This window comes from Elephantulus edwardii, unplaced genomic scaffold, assembly GCF_000299155.1.
Source record: "Elephantulus edwardii isolate Elephantulus edwardi_28Jun2011 unplaced genomic scaffold, EleEdw1.0 scaffold00016, whole genome shotgun sequence".
NCBI classification, from domain to species: domain Eukaryota; kingdom Metazoa; phylum Chordata; class Mammalia; order Macroscelidea; family Macroscelididae; genus Elephantulus; species Elephantulus edwardii.
The window spans coordinates 13,724,305-13,747,304 of NW_006399766.1; the positions used below are offsets into that span (position 1 = coordinate 13,724,305).

Below are 23,000 nucleotides of genomic sequence, written 5' to 3' on the forward strand. Positions count from 1 at the left end.
AAGTTTAGAGGAAAGTGTGATTTCAGTGGTTATTCAAATCAAAGGTGACTGAGATGGATTGGGAGAAGGCAGAGAAGATATAAGAGGTATGGAGACCTTCATTAAATACTGTTTACAGAATTTCATCCACCTGAACATGTATGTAATTGGAAGCTTTCATAAAGTCCCAGTAGACTAGTCACCCCTCTTACTCATTAATTACCTTCTTGATTCATTGCCCAGGTGTCTGTCTCTACTGTAGTGTTGGTCCACAGTTGTATTGGTAACACTCTTGAGAAGCATAGCTGTTGTTGCTATTACTGTTATGTACTATCAATTTGAAACTGATCCATAGCTAACCCTGTACCAGGTTTTCAGAAGGGATAAATCAGATAAGAGGTGTTTTCCCATCTGTCTCCCTTTGAGAAGCTGTTGGATTCAAATCTCCTGCCTTTGGGTTGGCAGCACAGCTCTTTACCCACTAGGCCACCTAATAGTCCAGACCCTTGGGATTGGTCTACACCTTGGTAACTGAAAACAGGACTGGAACTGGCAACGTTAATCAAGTTTGTTATATTGTCACTAATGAAATATTAGAATTAATGGGCAAAAACTTCTTGTCTTTTAACTACAGAAATAACACTCCCAAATGAATATACAGTTTCAATTCAATAGTGTGATTTAATTGCTTTTTAGGGACCTGGTCTCTGAAGTCTCCTCAGAGAAATCACTTCTTTGGAACCAGAATGAATAAACTCAGAAAGTAGTAGTGAATATTTAAGATTCTCTTTCTTCTGTTGTTCATATTCTGTACCACTTGGAGTCCTGGTTTTTAAAATGCTGAGCAGAATCAAGCCACAACCCATTGTAAGAGCAAGTGAAGAACTACATATCTTGGCAAGTAGAAAAAAAGACCATTTTTTTTCCTCTTGGAACAAATCACTATGTATATTTATAATGGTCATCCTTGATATGACTCTCCCAGGATGCATCTGTGAGTCACTCTTCCTGAAAAACTTCAACACCTCAGTAAACTGCTGTTGCTGCAATACCAAAGGGACTACATCAATACAAATTCTAGAAGCTTAGCAAGTTTGTGTTATTTAGGTGAGTAAATTCAATTTAAAAAATATTAAGTTAATTCTTAACCATTTATCAGGAGCTGAACTAAGTTCTGAAGTTACAGAAATAAAATTCTGCTTTCAGAGAACTCCCATAGCAATCTGGCCAGAAGGCCTTACTTTCAAGAAAAGAAAGACACCTAGCGTGTCCAATTTGTCATGGCAATACTTCCTGAATGAGGCCTCATTTTAAGAATGAGGCCTCATTTTAAAAACAGTAATAGCTAATATTTACATAAGAATCCCTGATGTAGATACTATATGTGCCTCAAATTGACAGTTGAGGAAACTAACGTATAAAGAAGTTAGGTAAATAAATTACCAAGGTTACCAAGTGAATCAGTCATCAGTGAAGACAGTATTCAAACTGGGCCCCAGGATCTATGCCCTTATCTCTTAGCTTGATATGGATAGTAGAAGTGGTCCTCTGGAAACGCTAACAATTTCATACAGCACATTCCTAGCTCCTCTGATCTTTCTGAATAGCAGCTCAGGGAACAGGGAAAATACGCTAAGCATCTTCTAATTTTAGCATAAAGTATAAAATAAGTCCTCCTGGGAAAATATACCCTGCATGGGAGTTGGTATGAGGAAAGCATTCTTTGTGTGAAGAAAAGGCTAGAAATTTTTCCAGAATATTACGAGTAAGATTCAAAAGTTGGGAACATGTGTGGCATCTCCAAATACATCTAGTTGGTTTAGAAATATGTTGGCATACACAGAGTCAACACATGGAAGTATTCAATAAATGTATTTTTAAAAATAGGTCAAGAGAGAAGGGTGAATGGAAATGAGAGCACTGTTACATTACAGGGGTGCTAACCAATATCACAAAACAAAATGTGCATGAATTGTGAATGAATTCCTAATTTGATCTGCAGACTTTCATTAAAATAACAGTAAACAGTTAAATAGGTAAGTGGATAGTTTGAAGAGACTTACTCGAGCCATGTAAACCTAAATAGGTATTCTTTGCTTCTTTAAGGTTATCAGATGGTGTAGACTGTAAGTCAACATAAGGCTTTATGTTATATAAAATCTGTTGCTGTTATGAGAATTTCACCCTTGAAAGACTATAAGGAAACCAGAGGTAGGGTGTCATCAGTGCACCAAGGCCGGGTCATCTGACATCTGTGTTAATCTCATAAGTCTTCAGATTGGTGCTATTTTATTATTCTCAAGCTGAGAGTAGTTCTAGAATGAAAAGGAGCCTTCCAGTATCTAGTAGAGGGAATCCAGAGCTTCCTCAAAGGTTCATATTTTGTAATAAGTAGAAACAACTTTACTTGAAAGTTTAGGTGGTGTAACTGGTTACGTGCTGGGCTGCTGACCAAAACGTCAGTGATTGGACTGTAACAGATATTTTGTGGGGGAAACAATGATATGATGTGCTCCCATTAAGATCCATAGCATTAGAAACCTGGTGGAGGTTCACCAAAACCCAGATTCAACTCTATGTTAGTGGGTTTAGTTTTCAAAGTTTGTATGTTTGTTTGTATGTATGTTTTTCTTCCCCAGCTTGTCTATTCATGATTATACTTTCTATTCAAAGTCTACTTATGTCAAGGTTGGAGTTTTTTGAGAATTCTATTTATCTCTCATCCTACTACGTAAATTACAAGTCCATAAGTCTTCTGTCTACATAAACGTAGATCTGTTCTAGGCAGATTAACATAGAGAGATTGTAATGCCATTAATGTAGATAGTACTCCCTGCTGCCTGACTTCTAAAATAAACCCCACACCCACCCACCCTCCCCCTATCTCTTACCAAAGCACAACATTTGCCTCTTGAGTCTGAAAATGTAGCCTATACGCACTCAAAATCTTGGCTTCTGACTAAAAATTAATGGAGATCTTACAGATGAACTGGAAAAAACTGTTGACTTTAATAATGTGCTAGTCTGTATTTGCATCCATATTTGCTAAAATAAGATCCGGGAAAAGTAAATAAAATTTTTAACAGACAAAACTGGGGAAAAAAAATGTTCAGGATCTATCTCCCTTAACTATAGCATCTTTCCTTCCACACAAAGGTAACCGATAGAGATGGATTAAAAAATCTCAAGCAATTGGCATTCATTCTTAGGCTGCAGTGACTTAATCAGTCTGAACCCCATAAGATGATGGTTCTCATTATAGGCTCTTTAGCCTCAGATATTTCTTTCCTTCCACAAACTCAGTATCATTTCAGTAAAATACATTACTTGGTTTTGGATAATAGCCATATACTGTTGTTAGCTGTCATCAAGTCAACTACAATTCATAGCAGTCCTGTGGACAACAGATTCTTCCTAATTCTATGCCATTTTCATGATCTCTAACATGTTCAAGTGTATCACTGTATCAATTCATCTCACTGAAAGTCCTGCTCTCTTTCACTGACCTTTACCAGTATAGCCTATTTTTCCAAGGACTAACCTCTCCTGACAACATGCTCAAAGTGTGTGAAATCAAGTTTTCTTGTCTTTAAAGAGCACCCTGGTTGCACTTCCTTCCTCCAAGAAAGTCCATGGTATTTTCAATGATTCCCTAACACCACAATTCAAAGGCATCAATTCTTCTTTGGTCTTCCTTTTCATTGTCCAACTTTCAGATGTCTAGGAAGCAATTGAATATATTATGACCTGTGTTAACCTTAACTTTTAAACTGACATCCTTGTTCTTGTAACGAAGTCCTTGACAGCAGATTTCCTCAATTCAACAAGCATTTTTATTTCATGACTATTGCTACAATGGTTACAATGGGTGTTGATTGCTGATTCAAATAATATGAAATTGTTGACAGCCTTAATACTTTTCAACCTATCATGATGTTGTCTATTGGTCTAATGGCAATAATTTCCGTTTTCTTGCTGTTGAAGTGGAAGGTAATATTTTTCATGTGCAAATAAAATCATACTGATGACTGGGAAAGTACATCAACAGGGAACTGACAAGAAACTGCCAGAAATTCAAGATGGATTCAGAAGAGGCATGAGGATAGAATTGTTGATGTCAGATGAATCTTGGCTGTGAGCCAAGAATACTTGAAAGATGTTTACTTGTGTTTTCTTGACTATTCAAAAGCATTTTGCTGTGTGGATCATAACAAATTGTGGCTAATATTGACAAGAATTCCCAGACACTTAATTATGCTCATACAAAACCTATATACAGACCAGGAAGCAGTAGTCCAAACAGAACAAAAGAACACTGCATGGTATAAAATCCAGAAATGGGTGTGTCAGAGTTTTAGACTTTCTCCATACCTACGCAATCAGTAGAGAGAAAAAAAAATTATAAACGGTATTGTATGAAGAAGAATGTGGAATGAGGATTAAAGGAAGATTCATCAACCTGAATTATGCAATGGCACAACCTTATGTGCCAAAAATAAAGAAGTCTTGTGATATTGTGATAGCTGTAACCAGCTTCAATCCATTTAAAAATACATAATAAATGCTTATTTTGCATCATGCACCTTGCTGGGTTGTGAAGAGAAGACAGTACACAAGACCATCATGATCTCTTTCCTCCCAAGATGTAGAATTTAGTAGGGAAACAGGCATTTAACTATCTTATAAATTTATAAATCCAAAATATAATAGAAGTTAACACAGGAAAAACTCAGGGTGTTACGGATAATTATAACAAAGAATTTTGCTATAGATGAGGGAGGAGAAAATCAGAGAAGGCTTCTTGACAAAAGTTCCTTTTAAGCTGAAACATTAGGGAGGACTAGGCATGCTCACCAAGTAGAGAAGTACGAGGAAAATATTTCCTCAGAGAGAACAGAGTGTGCAAACACCCAAAGGTGAGAAAAAGCTTAACATGCTTCATAACAGTGATATGGTTGGAACATAGTGTAAAGTAACATTAGGATTCCGTTATTATGTTTGGTTCCATTTCAAGTCCAATTAGAAGTCCATGGATGGTTTTAAGAATGGAAATGACATGATCATATTTATGTGTGTTTCTGTTGTGTGGAGAATGAACTATAGGGAAGCAAAAATGGAGGTAGGGAGGCCTATTGAACATGTATTAGTACAGATGAAAAAAGAGTGGCTCTGATTATGGAATCTTATCTACAGGAATCAAAACTTGACCTTCAGTCTATCTCCCATGAATTTAAAAACCAACTCAGGAATAGGTTTGAGGCCTTGAACACTAATGCATGAAGACCAGATAAGTTGTGGGATGATATAAAGAATATCATTCATGCAGAATGCAGAAAGTCATTATTAAGAAGAAAAAAGAAGAAAAGACCAAAATGAATGCAGAAGAGACTCTGAATATTGCTCTAGAGCATCGAGAAGCCAAAGCAAAGGGAAGAAATCAAGAAGTTAAGGAGTGGAATAGAAGATTTCAAAGGGCTGCTCTGATTTCAAAGGGCTTCTCAGGAAGACAAGGCAAAATATTATAATGAAATGTGCAAGGAGCTGGAGTTAGAAAATCAGAGGGGCTGAACTTGCTTAGAATTCCCTAAGCTGGAAGAATTAAAGAGTAAAGTCAAGCCACGAGTTGAAATGCTTAAGGACATTATGGCAGAGTATTGAATGCTTCAAGAAGCATTAAAAGCAGATGGGAGGGATGGGGACACAGGACATAGGGAGTAATTTTCAGGTGTGAGAGAAAAATGTGATACTGCTTGTGTAAAGATTTCCACTTTGGAACCTCGGAACCTCTACAAGGCCATTCAACTCTGTCCAATAGAGTTGGTATGAATTGGACTCAACTCCCTAGCATTAGGTTGAGTTTATTTTGTTTTGTCCTTCTTCCTGTCTATTGTCTAACATTTAGCTTTGTTGACAATTTCCAACATGGTTTAAATACAGCAAGGGGAAGTCAATGCTACACCTTAAGAATTGTATACTAATGAAGGAATTTTTTTTCTTTTTCTTTTTTTTTCTCTCTTCGGAGGGGGAAGCGAGCTGGTGGGGAGGGGTGGGCAGGGAGAAAATTGCAGCAATGAATGAATGGAAATCCAAAACCTCTGTAAAAAAAATAAAAACTAAAAAAATTTTTAAAAATTAATTATTAAAGTACTAGGTCATTTCAGAGTAATACACCATGAAATTATGTTATTCTGCAGAAGAATTTTCATAAAGCTTAACATGCCACAAAAAAAAGCAAATGGAAGGAGTATAGAGTCCGTTGTGCCAAAAAGAATTGGCTGACACAGAAGAATTTCAAGAAACAACGTATAAGCAAGAGGCAATGGTGATGAAGGAGGAAGTGCAGGCTGTTCTGAAGGTCTTGGCAAAAAAAGAAAGCCCCAGGAACTGATGGAATACCAATTGATGTATTTCAGCAAACAGATGCTGCCCTGCACGTGCTCACCACATTGTGCCAAGAAATCTGAAGGGCAACTACTTGGCCAACTGACTAGAGGAGATGCATATTTATTCCCATTCCAAAAACAGATGACCCAACAGAGTGTGGAAATTATGGAACAATATCACTAATATCACAAGCTAGCAAATTCCTGCTGAAGATTATGCAGAAAAGACTTGAACAGTACATTGACAGAGAACTACCAGAAATGCAGGCTGAGTTTAGAAGAGGTCGTGGCACTAGGGACATTATTGCCAATGTCAGATGGATCTTGTCAGAAAGCAGGGAGTACCAGAAGAATGTCTATCTGTGTTTTCTTGATTATACAAAGGCATTTGACTGTGTTGATCATGATAAATTTTGGCTAACCTTGAGGAAAATGGGAATCTTAGAACACTTGATCGTGCTTATACAAAACCTACACTTGGATCAAGAAGCAGTCCTCAGAACAGAGCAAGGAAACACTGAAGAGCTCAAAATCAGGAAAGGAGTGTGTCAGGGATGCAGTCTGTCCTCATACCTTTTCAATCTGCATGCAGAACAGATCATACGGAAGCAGGGCATTATGAGGAGGAGTTGTGGCATCAAGATTGGAGGGAGACTCATTAACAGCCTATGATATACAAGATGACACAACCTTGCTTGCTGAAACTGAAGAAAACCTGACATACTTGCTGCAAAAGGTCAAGGACTACAGCCTTCAATATGGATTGAAGCTCAACATCAAGAAGACAAAGATTCTCACCACTGGGCCAATTGCCAGCACCATATTAGATGGAGAAGATATTGTAGTTGTTAGCAATTACAGCTTGCTCAGATTCACAGCCAACACCCTTAACACCAGCAGTCAGGAAATCAAAAGACGAATTGCATTGGGAAAATCTGCTGTCATGGACCTCTCCAGAGTGCTGAAGAGCAACGATGTCATTCTAGATACAAAGGTGTGTCTAATCCAAGCCATTATCTTCTCAGTTACTTGTTATGCTTCAGAGAGTTGGACAATGACTAAGGATGACAGAAGAAGAATAGATGCCTTCGAGTTGTGGTGATAGAGAAGAGTCTTGAACATACCATAGACTGCCAAGAAAATAAATAAGTCTGCCTTGGGGAGGGTGAAAACAAGTCTCTCCTCGGAAGCAAGGATTTTTAAGCTCCACCTAACTTACTTTGGGTATGTGGCCAGGAAATATCAGCCCTTGGGAAGGATATCGTGCTTGCAAGGGTGGACAGACAGCGCAGAAGAGGGAGACTCCAGATGAGATGAATTGATACAGTAACTGGGGCCATGGGGGTTGATGTGTCGGAATTAGTTACTGACTCAGGACAGGGAAGGGTTCAGAGCTGCTGTACACAGGGTCGCTATACATCGTTGGCGACTCAAGGGCACATAACAATAATAACATATTATGACAGGTTTGGAAGCAGGAGTGGCATCCACTTCCTAAAAAACATGCCTCCAGAAACTCTATGAACTTTAATAAATGTTGATACTTGTAGAGGGGCTTCAGGCCTTCTGTTCATAGGGTCACTATGAGTCTTGCTCGACTCAAAGGCAACAAAATAACAACTGATTTTCGAAGCAGTGACTTTGTATACGGAGAGATGTGGATATATTTGCAATCTTTTTAGCAGATATAGCCAACAGGATTTGATAATTAATTAGATTTTGAGTGAGGAATGAATGAGAATTAAGAGGTCCTTTATTTCATGTCATTGATATGAAGCACTTAAACTTGAATATAAAAATTCAAATTAAAGAAATTGAAATATCAATTTCTGACTGATACCCAATTCTATGACTATAGGATCTGAATTGAAGAGCATGGTTTTCTTTGGGAGAGTATTCAATGCACATTTCAGACAGAGTTCATCTGAAATCACCCTCATGTCATAGTCTTAAGAAATTGAGTCAAGGTTCTTACAGGTTTGCAAATTAATCTTCCAAAATAGGAATATAAAACTTCAAAAGGCATCACTTGTTTGTATATATCTCATAAAAGCACCTACTATAGGACTAAGGACATGTTGTTATGTGCCATTGAGTCGACTCTGACTCATAGTGACCTTATGTATAACAGCTCCAAACCCTGCTATGTCTTGAGCCAATGTCACTGTCTCTGCCACACGTATCCCCATGACACCAGTCATTCAGTCAATCCATATCATCCAGGGTCTTCCTTTCTTTTTTCCTTCCATATTTTCAAGCATTTTGTCCCCTCCGAGGACTGGTCCCTCCTTGCAACATGCCCAAAATATGTCAGATGGAGCTTCACAATTCTTGCTTCCAAGGAGCAGCCTGATTTAACCCTCTCCAGGATGAATCTGTTCATTTTCTTAGCAGTCCATGGTATATTCAATACTCTTCTCCAGCACCACAGCTCAAAGGCATATGTTATTCTTCTATCATCCTTAGTCATTGTCTAGCTTTCTGATGCCTAGCAAGTAATTGTGAAGACCATGGCCTGGATCAGGCATCTTTGCTCTTCAGTACTCTAGAGAGGTCCCTGACAGCAGATTTTTCCACTATAATTTGTCCTTTGCTTTCCTGGCTGCTGATACCAAGAGTATTGATTGTGGAGCCAAGCAAGCTGGAGCTAGAAATTAGTAAATAATTAATTCCCAAATTAAAATAAATATATTCTTTTTTTCCCCTCAGGAGATAAAATACAATGGATGTTGTTGTTACTGATAATGACAGTACAGTGACAGAGTTCATCCTGGTGGGTTTGTCTAATCATCCAAAATCCCAGATTGCCTTCTATTGCACCATGGTAGTTATCTACCTGATCACCTTGTTGGGAAACAGTGTCATTATCCTTGTGGTTAGAATTGACAGGCGACTTCACACTCCTATGTACTTTTTCCTAAGCAACCTATCTTTTCTCGATGTCTGCTACTCCAGTAATTCAGTGCCTTTTTTATTGTACAATGGCCTGAAAGACTATCCAACTATCTCCTATACTAGCTGTTATTCCCAGATGACCATCGCTCTCTTCCTGGGGATGACTGAGTGTCTCCTCCTTGCTGTCATGGCTTACGACAGGTTTGTTGCCATCTCCAATCCTCTACGCTAAACCATCATTATGAATAACTGGGTTTGCATGCAGCTGGCCTTGGGGACGTGGGCCAGTGCCTTCCTTTTGGCAACAATACCAGTCATTGCATTTCCTGCTCATTTTTGTGGACAAAATATCATCAATCATTTTACCTGTGAGGTTCAGGCCCTGTTAAAACTTGTCTGCTCAGATACCCCGGTGAGACTTGTTCTGGGGCTGGTCATCAGCATCTTCACATTGCCTTTGCCCTTCACCTTCATTGTCATCTCCTACACTCGGATTGTGGTTGCTGTGCTGAGAATCCGCTCTGCAGAGGCCAGGCTCAAAGCTTTTTCCACATGTGGGTCCCATCTGACTGTGGTCACCATATTTTATGGGACAGCCATCTATATGTACTTGAAGCCTCAATCAAAGGAGTCCCAAGACCAAGATAAAGTCATCTCTGTATTTTATGGTGTTGTGACCCCTATGTTGAATCCTCTCATATATACTTTGAGGAACAAAGATGTACAAAATGTTATAAGAAAAATAATTGGGAAGAAAGAGTACTAAAAAGGACCAAAAATCCCATGGAAATCAATATAACCAGCAGCTGCTCACTGACTTGTAACAATAATAAGGTTGGAATAGTAAGTGATATTTTAGCAAAGACATTTGTTTCAAATGTGTTTCTTGTCCTTCCAGCTAGCACAGGAGGAAAGAGCATCCTTCCGCTGAGAAAAATGTTATATTTCTACAATGTCATGCATTTTAGCTGAAAATTATACAGGACAACCTTTGAGGGAGCATTTTAAAAAAAAAATAATTAGTCTTTTTTTTCCTCCTTGAGTATTTTCTTTTAGTAAATAAAAGCCATTCTAACATTCCCTTTATGGATGATAAAGAAAAGAGTTACAAAACAGGTAAAGCTTTTTGCATAAGGTGTATCATGACCCAGGCTTAGACATAATGACTGTGAATGCCTTAAGAAAGGCAAATTACTCAACTGCTTTGCAAGACTTCCCGTGAAGAAAGTCCTTCACTGAAGCAAGGTGCCCTCAAAGACGGAGAATATCATGAGGACCAGAACTACTGATCCTATGAAAATTGTAATTGCGTATCTTGGTCAATGAATTTTTGTGTGCCATTAAGTAGACACTGACCCATAGCTGACCCTCCAACAAGTTTTCAGAAATAGTAATTCTGATGGGAGGAAATTGTCCATCCTTCTCCTACAGAGAAGCTGGTGGATTCAAATCACTTGTCTTTGGGATTGCAGTGCTTACCACTAGGCTTCCAGAGCTCCCTGATCAATGGATAGGGCCACCTTTTCTTTGTAACCTCAGATTGTTGTTGTTGTTATGTGCCATCGAGTCGCCTGCCACTCATAGCGACCCTGTACAACAGCCCTAAACCCTGCTATATCCCTTGCCAATCTTACTGTCTCTGACACACCTATCCCCATTATCTCAGTGACTGAATCAATCTGTGCAACTTCAAACATAAACCAGATATAACTCTACGTGGTCGGTCCTCCTTTTACAGTGAATCTTTTTTAATAATAAAAAAGTAACACTCATTACTGAAAAATAGATATGAGATAGAGAATAAATAAAATTTCACCTGTACTCACATTGTTGTTTTGTACCTTCAAATCTGAAACTCCAGTGGGGTTTCTAAACCTGTAAATCACATGGGAGGTGAAAGCCATCTTTCTCCCTAACAGGAGCTGGTTGATACGAACTGTCGGCCTTTGAGTTGCCAGCAGAACTCCTTACCACAAAAGCTTGCTTGTAATCACGTCAGTACTATGATCTACATGGGCTTTGGAGTCAGGCAGACATAATTTAAGTCAACCACACACAGCTGTATTAAATTTATCTTCTTATTTGCCATATTTAAGCTTCAGTTTTCTCATTTGTAAAATAGAAATAAAAGGAGTACCTACCTCACAAAATTGTTTTGAGAATCAAATGAGATAATTCAGGTTGAGTTTCTATCACAATGCTGCATAAGAAAAAAAAAAGTAGGTAATTTATGCGTTCACCTGCTCTAACCCATACCTTACTTATGTATGAGTATTTATTTCTCCACCAATTTTCTGTACCATTTAAAAAATCATTCCATAACAGTGATAGGTTAAAACACTGCTTTGTTTCTATCTTAATTTTCTTTTCACTGATAAGCTATACTTCAAAAATTATGGTCTTTGATGTTGGGTCAAAATAACAGTGAGCCAGTCCAAACTTGGAATGAAAAACTGCTGTTCTCAATATCTACTTAATTTTTTTTAAAAATCCCCAGATTGTTTCTACCTTGTTTGTCTCCATCAAAAATTCCAGATACAACTTGATAAGGGATATGTAATGGCATGATCTGAAGGATGTTATATTGCTAATCCTAAGGCCATGCCTCTCTAGCAATTCAAATCCACCAATTGCAGAGAAAAATGGGCAGGCCCTTCCATTGCATTACAGTCTAGGAAATCTGACGTAGGGTTTCCGTGAATTGAAATTGACTTGATAGCAATGAAGTTGACAGGTAGAACCTGAATTTGTTTCATTCTGTTTTATTTTTGTTTGATGGGTTGGTTTGTTTCTGACCTTTAATTGTGATTTAGTGAAAGTTTACAAAGCAAATTGGTGTTCCATTCAACAATTCATATATATATTTTGTTTTGTGGCATTCATCTTTTTTTAATTTGGTTATCTCTCTTGGGATTAATATCCTATTGAACATAAACTGAAGCTGACGAGAGAGCATTGTAAATGCAAATAAAAATGAGAAAGAACTGTTGTGAAGGAGCATTTATGGTATTATGCAAATTTTGTTGTAAAGAAACTAATTAAACCTTGAACAAATTCTTGCCTAAGATTTATTTCTCATGTTTTCTAATCCTTCTCATTTAATCGAAAACACTCCTGAAACTAAAGGAAAGGTATTGTTAATTAATTAACAAGACACAATGACCAGATAAAGTCAAATACCAGAGGAGTGAGAAAAACCACCATTCCTCAGGAAAAGGTGATGGAGGAGGCAGGAGTAAAACAGCAAACCTAAAACTAATTGGAGTTTGATCATTTTATTAGAAACTAAGAGGAAGTCGAGAAGAGCAAGTAAAGAGATGTGCTTTGTGCCAACAAAGAGAAATTTATAGGGGAGAACAAGGACCTTTTTTAGCAGCAAGAGAAAATTAGATAGACTAATGTCAGATAGAGTTGTATAGAGAAAGAGAGATACGTTACATCTGGAAATGTAAAACAAGCTGCAGGAAGGCTTCTGACATGAAGTTCACACTGGATGGAGAGAAAGGGTAAGAGGTTTTGTTAGAACAAATAATCAGTAAGATGTGTGCATGAGGTGCCTTATGTTAACTGTTTATTCTAAAAGTTGTCTTCAGACTCTCTTTGCATTACTAAATAAATGAGTTTATGTTGTAACAAACAGAAAAATAACTTGTGATGCCTTGAGAAACTTGCTTAAATGTCTTATCTCTGCCAAACAGCACTTATGACATGTAGCTGAAAATAGACAATTCTGCCTCTCTGCACACTGTCTTCTCACAAGGTGTGCCAAAATCACAAGGCTATATTTTAGAAGGTTGAACTGACCCCTTAAAAAATCAACATCACTAAGAAAAGGCTGCGCAGCAGTAAAGAAAATGCACTTGAGAGCAATAACCACAACTTAAGCTTCACAAAAATAAATTAAACATTTTAAAAAGGCTAAAACAAAGTCGCTGTTTTAAAGTTTGTCAACAACACCTGTACTAAGGAGTAAGAAAATGAAACTCAATTCCCCACAGAATGTTCTCTGGGCTTTTACAAAGTTGTGGAGACAGAACTTTTAAATCTACCATTTTTATCATGGGTAAAAGAGAACACAAAAAAGGTATTCCTTTTTTTTCTTGCAATTTCTTTGTTGTTGTTTCCATTAAAATAGCCACCTGATAATTTCCCACTAACATATTTGACCCAATTGTCATATTTACCCTGAGAGAGAGAAATATTTGGATATATATCAGATATTAAATATAGACATAGATACAGATAAACATATAAAGAAATAAAGACAGATAGAGATACATGCAGAGAATGCCAGTGTGTTTTATTCACGTATGTTTTAGTGACTATGAAAAGGCATTTGATTGCCTAATAAATTATTTAATAACATCGAGAAGAAGGAGAATTCTAGAATATTAATCATATGCACCCTAAACCTTGAAAATTAGAAAAGGTGTGCATCAGGGCTGTCTCTTTGCCCCCACATCTATTGAATCTGTATGATGAGCAAATAATTTGACAAGTGAACAAGAATGTAACCTCAAGATTGGAGGAAGACTCATTATCAACCTGCAGTATTCCCATGACATAGCCTTGCTTGTAAAAATGAAGAAGATAAGACTACAGCTTTCAATATGGGTTACACCTTAACATTAAGAAAACAAAAATCCTGACAACTAGACCTAGATCTAGAAACAATTGATTTCATTTTACTTGAATCCTAGATGCAAGATTATGATACCTGTGAATGTTTTTGTGGTTGTTAGGTGCCATCGTTTTGAGTACGACTCATAGTGGCCCTATGAACAGCAGACATGAATCTTGTCCTATCCTGTGCAGTCCTCATCGTTTATGATACACTTGAGCCTATTGCTATACTCATCATGTCAGTCCACCTCATTGAAGGTCTTCCTCTCTTTTGTAGACCCTCCATCTTTCCAAACATTATGTCTTTCCAAATAATAGCCTCTCCTAATAACATTTCCAAAGTATGAGAGCTGAAGCGTCACCATCCTGGCATTTAAGGAGCATTCTGGTTGCACTCTGTCCAAAATATATGTTTGGGGTTTTTGGTAGTCCATCCAGCACTCTTCTCCAACACCACAACTCAAAGACCTTAATTCTTCTGTCATCCTTATTCACTGTCCATCTCTCAGATGCATAGCGATGGAAAAATATACCCTTAATCCGACACATATTAGTCTTCCAACTGGTACCAAGGGTGTTGACTGTTGATTCCAGAAAGATGGAATCATTAACAACTTCAATGCTTTCTCCATAAATCATGATGTTTCCTATTGATCCAGTCAGTGGTAAAAAGATTTGTTTTCTTAATGTTAAGATGTAATTCTTATTGAAGGCTGTAGTCTATTTGTTTTTATTTTTTTATTGTTTTTCATTCATGTATATATTTTCACCCTTCCCCTCCACCCACCAAACTCTGTGGTCCCATCATTGCTTCCCTCCCCATTATCAGCACCCCTGCCCCCTCCCCTTCGCTTGTTGGATATCCATATACATCTTACCGGTTATCTTTCTATCTATAATAATGGTCTTATATAGTATCTGTTCTTAGATGCCTGAGTTGGTTCACTCATCATGATGCTCTCTAGCTTTTCCCATGTTGTATAGTCTTTTCCAAAAGTGTTGCTCCTGAGTGCTAACATTGTGTTAATGTACCACAGTTTCTCAATTCAATCATTTGTTGATGGCCTTTTGGGCTGTTTCTCTGTTCTTACTATTGTGAACAATGCTGCTATGAATATTAGTGTACAAATCTCCTTTTGTATCTCAGTTCTGTTGTCCTTGAGGTATATGCCTAGCAGTAGTATAGCTGAGTCATACGTAACTTCTATGTTCAGCTTTTTTAGGAGAAGGCTATAGTCTTTGATCCTCTGTAGCAAGTGTTTAAGGTCCTCCTCACTTTCAGCAAATAAGTTTTTGTCATCTGCATAATGCAAGTTGTTGATGGGTCTTCCTTCAATCCTTATGCCACATTCACCTCCATAGAGTCTGACTTTATGAGTTATCTGCTCAACATACAGATTGAATAAGTATGGACATTCCTGATGCATACCTTTCCTGATTTTAATAGAGAGTTGTTAATATTCCTTTCCAATCTGGGTGATGTTATTTCTTTTTCTTGCCTGTCAACTCTGGCTAGAAACTATAGCCCAGTATTAAAGTTACTGGAGAGCTTTCAACTTTTACCATTATATAGGTGTTGTTGTGTACCATAGAGTTGGAACTGACCCAAAGCTGAACCTCTGGCAAGTTTTCAGAGATAGTTAATTGCATGAGAGAAGATTGCCCATCCTTCTCCTATGGAGGAACTATTGGCCTCAAACTGCCTGCCATCAGAATTGCAGTCTCTTGCCACTAGGCTACCAGAGGTATATGGATGGCCTTAATCAAGCTGAGAATACTCCCTTCTAGTCCTAAAGTAAGTAGGAGTGGCATCCACTTCCTAAACATGTCTGTAGAAACTCTATGAACTTAGAGAGAGGACAATTTTTATAGAACAGAGTTAAGGTCTTCTGTTTATAGGGTCACCGCTCTATAACACTTAATGACAACAACAGCAGCATATACAGCCAGGCCCTTGTCTCCATTTTGAAATTAGGTGAAGTGGTGGACTCTGTACAAAGGCACTCTTGTTTTGGCTGAGGATCTGTGTGGATTGTGTGGGGTTTTTTTGTTTGTTTGTTTGTTTGTTTTTAATTTAAGCCTCTTGTTTAGAGTCAACAAAACCTCCTAGATGGCCCTTATATTTAAAAGTTGGGCCAAAGGAATTATATTTTAATCCCTTGCTACTAGTTTTTGGCTCTTAAAAGAAAATATTTGGCTCTTCTAAGTCATACAGCACTCTGGTCTATTTGCTGTGATACTGAACTATTTGCCATTGGAGTCTCAAATGCCATAATGGAACAACTGTACCATAGGTATGCCAAACACAATAATGAGTACCCATCATGGGAAGTGTTTGGTGGCGCTCCCAGAGTGATTAAAGTTTGGAAGCAAGAGTGGCATCCACTTCCTAAACCACATGCCTGCAGAAGCTCTATAAACCGGGAGAAACAGTGATAGTTAGAGAAAGGCTTCAGGCCGTGTGTGTGTGTGTGTGTGTGTGTTGTGCCCATGTATTTAGATATCAGTTGGGCCTGAGGGTCTAGTGTTATTTTTGGAGGAACATTTCTTCGAAATTTTACAGCGCTCCTCTGTCAATTTGCTGCACTGAGTTAATCTGGGTTTGCTGTGATGCTGAACCTTGTGCCTTTGGGGGACAATTACCATAATGGCTACCCAAAGTAGACAGTGTTTGGTGGAGACAAATTTGGAAGCAAAAGTCGTATCCACTTCCTAAATCTCTGAAAACTCTTTAAACTGTGAGAAACTGTGATACGTATAGAAAGGCTTCATGCCTTTTATTCATAGGGTGACTAGGAGCTGTGTTCAACTCGATGGTACTGAACAGCAACATCTAAAAAAGCATTTGGTCACCAGTATAGGGGTGCATTCCAGGTTGTGAAGTCGTCTGGAGCAGCTGGATTCTATAGAGGTTTGTTTTCTAGTTCTGGTGAGGATTCAGCCTCCAATTGGAAAAGAAATTCGGTCCCTTGGGCCTGCGGCCCTCAGGCCTAGTTTTAATTGTTTTTGGTCAAACATTCTTCAAAGTAGTATAGCACTGAAGTGTCCATTTGTTCTATAGAGGTAACTCATGATGGCTGTGATGCTAAACACTGTGACACTGATGTGTCAAATGGGAAAAATGGTCACCCATGGTGGACAGTGTTTGGTGGAACTCCCCGATTAAAACAAGCTTGGAAGCAGGAGTGACATCCACTTCCAGAAACTCTATGAACTTGGAGAAATTATTTAAGTTATACAGGTGTTTTATTCATAGGGTCTCTACGAGTCGCCTACAACTCAACAGCAATTAACAACAATAAACAATAACAGTCTTAAAGTTGTAATATGGGTTGGCTTTTTATAATGAAAGGATATTATATTTTTAAAAGTTTGTTATCCACATCTTTTGAAATTAACATATTCATTTTCCCCTTTTAAATTACTATAGAACATTTTATTGTTTTGTAAATGTTAAAGCAATCATATCTCTTGATCATGATGTATAATTTTATTTCTATAAGATTCAATTTAATAGTATTTTATTGAGAAATTTTTGTCTATATTCTTAAGAGGTATTAATTTATCATTTTCTTGTGATAACTTTACCTGGTTTTGGTCTGAGGCTACTATTAGGCTACATTGAATGAATTGATAAATATTTGCTCCTTTGTTTTTGAGAGTAAACTCATATAAGTTTATTAAATAACTTTTCCAGAAAATATATTCATTAAAATGATAATGTAGGGCTTAAAGGATTCTTTTAATATTTGAAAGAATTGATGTGAGCCATTTGAGCATGAGTTTGTTTTGTGAAACAGGTTTTTTTTCTTGCTAAGTCAAGCATTTCATATAGTTCTATTCAAATTTTCTGTTTCATCTTGAGATAGGTTTGGTAGTTTGTGACTTTTTAAAAATTTGTTTGTTTCATTTATTTATTAAATGTGTTGATACCCTTTGTTCCTTATTGCTATATAACAAAAATACTACAAGTGAGTGACTTTATTGAACAAAAATTCCCTTTCTTAGAGTTTAGATAAATTAAAAACCAAAACACAACTACTACTCTCACTGCGCTCAAGTCACTTCTGAGTTGGCAGTCTTCTAAGACTGCTTTCTCTCTCAGGGCTGCTGATGGAACCGCAGGAGACATTACCTTTTGGTTAGCAGCACAACACTCTACGGACTAGAATTTTCATTTCAGAATTCCAGCTTTGGGGGAAGGCTTTCTCTCTCTGTTAGCTGGAGAAGAAAGTTCTTGTTTCTTTTTAGCTTTTGTCCCTCAGTTCCTTGGGGATCTTCTTATAATTTTATTTTATACCCATCCATAGTTCCTTGATTCAGTGTTTGATTTGTTCTTTCTCTATTTCCAAAGTGATTGAACTGAAGACACATCCTAAACTGATTTACCTTCATTAATATAGTTAAAACCTATTCTCAACTCATTACATTCAAAGGTGTATATAGAGGTCTGGATTCTGTCATGGATTGATTTCTGCCCCCTCCAAAATATGTATCAATTTGGCTAGACCATGACTCTGAGTGTTAATATGCTTATCCTATATATTGCAAATCTTAACCTCCATTATGTTAATGAGGCAGGATAAGAGGTAGATAATGATGTTATCATCCTCATGATGCAGTGTGAGATGTGAGAAGACAATCAGTTGTTAGGGATTTAGCGTGCAATCTAACACTAGACTATCGGTTGACCAAGCATCGTTATGGTGGATAACAGTAAAATTAACAATTTCGTACCCTTGACACTTCAATCTCAATCCCAAAAAAGACAAAACTACAGCCTTACCCTTCCTTCCCTCCCCCCTCTTCAGGCAAGGAGGCTGGTGGCAAAGTGGTTAAAGTACTTTGCTGTCAATAGAACTCACCAGCTGCTCTGTGGGAGAATGATAGACTGCTTCTACAAAGATTACAATCTCAGAAACCAAATGGAAGGGGAGCTCTGGTGGCCTAGTGGCAAGGAGCTGCAATTACAATCCCAGAGGCGCACGATTCGAATCCACCAGATGCTCTGCCGAGGAAGGAGGGGCAGTCTCCTCCTGTACCAGTGAGATCTGATTTGACGGTACACTCACACAAAAATAAGAAAGAAAGAAAGAAAGAAAGAAAGAAAGAAAGAAAGAAAGAAAGAAAGAAAGAAAGAAAGAAAGAAAGAAAGAAACCAAATGGAGCAGTTCTACTCTGTCTGATGTGGTCTCTATGAGCCAAATTCAACTTGATGGCAATAGATTTGACTTTGATTTCTTGGTCTCGTTAGGGACAGTTCTATGATGTCATTTTAAAGTCCTAAAATACCAGTTATTCATCCACTTCCTAAACAACATGGCTCCAGAGACTCTATTAACTTTGATAAATGTCGATAGTTGCAGAGGAGCTTTAGGCCTTTTGTTCATAGGGTCACTCTGAGTCGTGCTCGACTCAAATGCAATCCACAACAACAACAACATAAAATACTTAATATTGTTCTCCAATTTATATAGACCACATTCTCAATGTCAAGAATTATAAAGGTAGGGAGCTCTGGTGGCCTAGTGGCAAGAAGCTGTGCTACAATCCCCAAGGCACGTGGTTCCAATCCACCAGATGCTCCCCTGGAGAAGGAGGGGTAATCTCCTCCTGTGCCAGGAAGATCTGATTTGACGGTACACAACAAGAAATAAAAAATAACTTTAAAGGTACATAAACCACTTATATAATATTTGAAGAAAAGTACAATAAGGAACGGTCAGTGTTTTCCTGGAAAAGTAAAACTGTAAGAAAAGCACAAGAGATTGTTTTCCAGTGGTTATACCACCTTGCAGTGTAATGAAGGCTGTTTTCTTCTATTTTGCTTTCATAATCAAGGATTTTGATACTTCAAATTGCTACTGTATAAGCATCCCTTTGACAGCTATAGTCCCAGAACTTAAAGGGGTCTTAAGGAACTACAATAACAATCTTCCACAAATATCTCTAATTCTAGAATCTACCAGCTCAATAGAATCGTTGATAGTGTACTCTCCAAATTATCTTACTTTAGAAAACTTGTTTACATAGTTATCACCTTAGCTATATTATTTTGGCATACGAACTTGCTGAAGACACCCACTGCTTAATAATAGCAGCTTCCATTTACTGATTATTTTAATCAGTCACTGCTGTGCATAGTTCTATTTTCCAGGTGAGAAAAGTGACATACAGATAATTTAGAAGTCACACAATTTTTTTTTCACACCATTAATCACTGGGAGAACTGGAATTTGACTAAGGATTTCCTGACAACAGAGTTCTCTTTCAAATACGGAACTATGTTGCTTTCAGGATGATGCTTGATCATGTCCATAGTTTGCTTATATAATCAGTTTTAGTCATGAATACACTCCTGATCTAGTCTAATAAATACAACTCTAGCTCACCCTGCCAGTAGAAAAAAAAATAAATCACATTCTAAAAGTTGCTTCCAGGGAAGAAAAAGGGAACTAATCACTAAGAGAATCTAATCATCAAAATATTTACTTAGTCTCTGTAATTGTTTCAGAGAAGGTAAGGGAAATAACGTCATTGTCCAGGGATTTTGTCCCTTGATTATTCAACAGACTAACTACTTGGCAATCAACTTCATAGCCATTAAATGCTTCATTGCACTGCTTGTTTTCTTGTTCAAGTGACTGACTCTCGCACTGGAAACATGCAGCAACCCCAAGATCAACTGTTAAACCTTAATTGTAATTGGATATGACCTGCAAAGTGCTACACAAAATTTGGTTTCTCCTTAGGCACCACACTGGGGTGCCCCTGGATCCAGCTCATGGAAGCTGATGCTTCAACTTTCACAAAGGCAGAGGCCAACACCTTGAACGAATGCGAATAATAAGGAAACACTTCTTTCACAATGACAGTGTATAAAGAATTCTTCCAGATTTTCTTGAACACTTTCTTTTTTGCAATAATAGACTATGAAAATTAACCTTATCCATTCAGTTATTTAACATCAATATAGTAACATTTAGTCATAAAAAGAGCTTTTCTATCTCAAGAGTTTCGTATTAGCTGTTCTTATCTGGTCAGATTTCACTGGGCAGACCACAGGAAGTTGTAGATCCTAGCCTTCCCGGATATTGAACTTTCTCCCACATCTCTGCCTGGGAACTGCTGGCTGAGTTATTGCTGTCGGAGAATTAATCAGTGTGTCTGGTCTTTAAGGTTATCTGATCAGCACAGGCATCAGTGAGTAGCTAAAATTTCTTTTTCCCCACCCAGAGAATCATAAACTTATAATCTCAGGCCTAGAAAAACCAAAGAAGATCACCTTGTCCAAATTCTAGTCAAGGAGTGCCTTAGTCAAAACAGCATTTTCAGGTTTCTTGTTTTATTGAGTGCTTATTATATGCCAGAGGTAACATTCTATGCATTGTCTCATTTAATATTCATAAAACCAGTCTAAGGTTTAAACTATTTTACAGAGGTCAAAACTAAAGCTTGAAGAGGGATATGTCCAAGATTACATGGAAATGTTAGTGCCTATTTAAATCCAATCTGTCTGACTCCAGGGCCCACACTCATAAACACATTGTCCATCCCAATTCAGTTTTCAGAGACAACTAAAACACACCCCACTTTCCCTGAAATTAGATTCTTATTTGTCAGAATTTCCATGCTGGTGCTGGATTCACAAAATTTGGTTATCATTTCTTCCGTTTTTAACCCCAACAATAAACTTATACCTAAATTCTTTAACCCTCTACCACATCCCTTTCTTTGATTATATGTATGTGTGTGTGTGTGTGTGTGTGTGTGTGTGTGTATATATATATATATATATATATATATATATATATATCCTATTAACACAGATACAGAATTAAATTATATAAAATTATTTCCCTAAAGGAGTATACAATCAAGAGAGAAGAAGAAGTAAATATATATTCCATTAACCACAATTTAATAAAGAAAAAGGTGTAGTCAGTTTAAGAAGCACACTCATTCACTATCTTTGAGTCATAACCTACTAATAGGTGACCCTCCCAGAGATTTTTGGAGATTGTAAATTGTACAGGAGGAAATCTATCTATCTCTGGCAAAGCCACTAATCAATTTGAACCACCACAGAGAGGTGCCAACTTTGGATTAGGGGCACAACTCTGTACCAAGCAGAGCTCCATAGTCCATAACATAGGGAGAGAGAAAAAAAATAATATAATGCTGGTAGGAAATATTAATTATGATCGAGGAGAACTTTTTAAAGAGAATAGATCAAAGACATCGTGAATGGTTATAATTTCAATGAACAGGGCTATGTAGTCATTCTGTGAGAAAAGTGATAGAATGTGATCTATTGGGGAATGGTATTTATAAAGCTTCCAGACTCTAGGTTTTCCTCATTATAACACTTGAAGTCTTGCATCCTGGGGAACTTCTCAGTTCTGAACAAACTGATTATTGGCAAGGTATTAAAACCAAAATAAGACCAGTGTTGACCAGCAGTCCAATTCATGGTGATCTCAAGTGTGTCAGAGTACAATTATGCTCCAAAAGGCTTTCTCCAGCAGATTTTTCAGAAGTAGACTTCTGGACATTTCTACCAAAGAATTTCTACATAAATATGAAGCTGAAACCTTTTGATTAGTTGTTAGTGTATTAACTATTTTCAACACCCAAGAATTCTAAAAGCCAATTGTGTTAGCATTGACCATGTGCATTAGACATTGGCTTTGTACATGACAAAGAGCAAGAAATTGAAGAGGAAAGCAAAGGTCAACAAATTAAGACCAACAGAAAGTTAGGCTGAAGTTAGATTGTGAATGCTAGACTAAGAATTTGATTTTGCAAGCAGTGGGAAATGAAAACAAAAGAAAGGGATGTGATCAAAACCTAAGCTAACATTAACATAAATGTTAGCCTAAAAGTTGGCTTTTTAATTTTTTTTTAGCCATTACATTACACCTCATCTGGTCTCCAGCTATCTTAACTGCAAACACATGATCTTGCAAATTATCAACAGCTGTGGGACTAAGGAGAGAGGGAGAGAGAGAGAGAAAGCGCTTCCCACACTGCACAGCAAGACTTGTGGCTACAAGACTTGAGGGAGACTGAAGCAAGACCCTCATGAGAGCAAGACCCTGGTAATGGTGGAGGAGAGAC

General features: G+C 37.5%; 1 pseudogene; it reads left to right on the forward strand.

The window, feature by feature from the left end:
• The first annotated feature begins 9,183 nt into the window (after positions 1-9,183).
• LOC102854612 lies at positions 9,184-10,023 on the forward strand (annotated as a pseudogene).
• The last annotated feature ends 12,977 nt before the right edge of the window (positions 10,024-23,000 follow it).